The sequence below is a fragment of the Carlito syrichta genome, unplaced genomic scaffold (assembly GCF_000164805.1).
Source record: "Carlito syrichta isolate Samal-C Ts95f unplaced genomic scaffold, Tarsius_syrichta-2.0.1 Scaffold118013, whole genome shotgun sequence".
NCBI classification, from domain to species: Eukaryota; Metazoa; Chordata; class Mammalia; order Primates; family Tarsiidae; genus Carlito; species Carlito syrichta.
Window position 1 is genome coordinate 12900 of NW_007062109.1, and position 2597 is coordinate 15496.

Genomic DNA, 2597 nt, shown 5'->3' on the forward strand with positions numbered 1-2597 from the left:
TCAGCCTTCCAAGTAGCCGGAACTACAGGCACGTGCTACCACGCCCGGCTAATTTTTTTGCTTTATTGTAGAGATGAGGTCTCGCCATGTTGCTCAGGCGGGTCTCGAACCCACGGGCTCAGGCAATCCACTCACTTCAGCCTCCCAAGGCGCGGGATTACAGGCTGAGCCACTGAGCCCGGCTCAACAAAAATTTTTTTTAAAGAAAATTAGCCAGGTGTGTGCCTGTAGTCCCAGCTACTTGGAAGGCTGAGGTGGGAGGACCACTTGAGCCCAGCAGTTTGAGGCAGCAGTAAGCCATGATTGCACCAATGCCTGAGTGACAGAGTGAGACTCTATCCCTTAAAAAAAAAAAAAAAAGCAATTAAAAAATAAAGTAAAAAGAAAATAAATAGAACACAACAACACAAAGTCTTGCTGAAAAGACGTCTGTGGATCAGAAGAAAATCCGAGTTAATAGTGGAGCAAGATTTTAACCTCCCAGAGTTAAACAGTTGTGGGGAGAGGGTGGAGGCAGTGATGAATCAGACCCAGTTAGAAAATCTCCAGCCGGGCTTGGTGGCTCAGCCTGTAATCCCGCGCCTTTGGGAGGCTGAAGTGAGTGGATTGTCTGAGCACGCGGGTTCGAGACCCGCCTGGGCAACTTGGTGAGACCTCATCTCTACAATAAATCAAAAAACTAGCCGGGCATGCGCGCGCCTGTAGTTCCAGCTACTCAGAAGGCTGAGGTGGAAGGATCACCGGAGCCCAGCAGGTCGAGGTTGCGGTGGCCGGGAGCAGCCACTGCATTCCAGTCTGGGTGACAGAGTGAGACTCCAACTCAAAAAGAAAATCTCCAATCCGAGGTGAAAATTAAGCCGGTTTTACTAAAAGCGGCTTTAGTCTCCTGCATCAGCAGCTTTAGACTATAATAGGTTCTTTGGGGCATGGTGGCTCATGCCTGTCATCCTGGCACTTTGGGAGGCAGAGGCGAGAAAACTGCCTGAGCCCAGGGATTCAAGACCAGCCTGGGCAACTTGGGGTGACTTCATCTTTACAATAAATCAACAAATTATTAGGGTGTGGTGGTGTGTGCCCGTGGTTCCAGCTACTTGGGAGGCTGACATGGAAGGATCGCCTGAGCCCAGTAGGTCGAGGTTGCAGTGGTCGTGAGCAAGCCATTGCACTCCAGCCTGGGCAATAGTGACTCTTATTTAATAATAATAATAACAATAATAAATCTTAACAATTCCAGGTGATAAAAAGGCACCATTTGTCACAGAAAGATAAATATCACATGTTCTCACATGTATGTGATGTGTGTGGAAACTAAAAAAGTGCATGTCACAGAAGTAGAGGGTATGGCCGGGTGTGGTGGCTCAAGTCTGTAATCCCAGCACTTTTGGGAGGCTGAGGTAAGAGGATTACCTGAGCCCAAGGGTTCAAGACCAGCTTGAGCAACTTGGTGAGAACTCATCTCTATAATAAATAAAAAAATTAGCCAGGTGTGGTAGCGCAGGCCTGTAGTTCCGGTTACTCGGAAGGCTGAAGCAGAAGGATCGCCTGAGCCCAACAGGTTGATGCCGGAGTGGCAGTGAATGTGCCACGGTACTCCAGCCTGGGCGATGGAGTGAGACTCCAATTCAATAAATAAAAAAAAAAAAAGCCAGGCTCGGTGCCTCAGCCTGTAATCCTCACCTTTGGGAGGCTGAGGTGAGTGGATTGCCTGAGCCCACGGGTTCGAGATCCGCCTGGGCAACTTGGTGAGCCCTCATCTACAATAAATAAAAAAAAAAAAAAAAAATAAGCCGGGCGTGGTACTGCACGCCTGTAGTTCCAGCTACTTGGAAGGCTGAGGGGGAAGGATCGCCGGATCCCAGCAGGTCGAGGCTGTGGGCCTGGAACGGCCACTGCACTCCAGTCTGGGTGACAGAGTGAGACTCCAACTCAAAAAATAATAATAATAATAATAATTTTTAAAAAAACACCAAAGAAGTAGAGAGTAGAGCGATGGTTACTATAGGCCGGGAAGGGTAGAGGTGAAGAGAGGCTGGTTCATGGGTACAAATATGAGGTTAGATAGAAGGTGTACGTTCTAGTGCTCCTTTTTAAATTTTTTTCTTACATTTTTTTTAAATTTTAGAGATGTGGGGTACAATTCAGGACTAGGTATACAGATGTTCTACATTCTAGTGTTCAACAGCAGAGTAGAGTGACTATAGTTAGTAATTCATTGTCTATTTCAAAATCGCTAGAAGATCTGAAATGTTCCTAACACAAAGAAATGATCAGTGTTTAACATGATGAGTATCCTAAATACCATGGTTTGGTTATTAGTACACATTCTATGTATGTGTCGAAGTACCACATGGATCCCATACATATGTATAATTATTATGTATCAATTTCTTTTTTTTGAGTTGGAGTCTCACTTTGTTGCTCAGGCTGGAGTGCAATGGCACGCTCATGGCTACCACAGCCTCTGCCCACTGGGCTCAAGCGATTCTTCTGCCTCAGTCTTCCAAGTAGCTGGAACTACAGGTAAGTGCCATCACGCTCAGTTAATTTTTTTTTTTTTTTTTTGAGTTGGAGTCTCACTCTGTCACCCAGACTGGAGT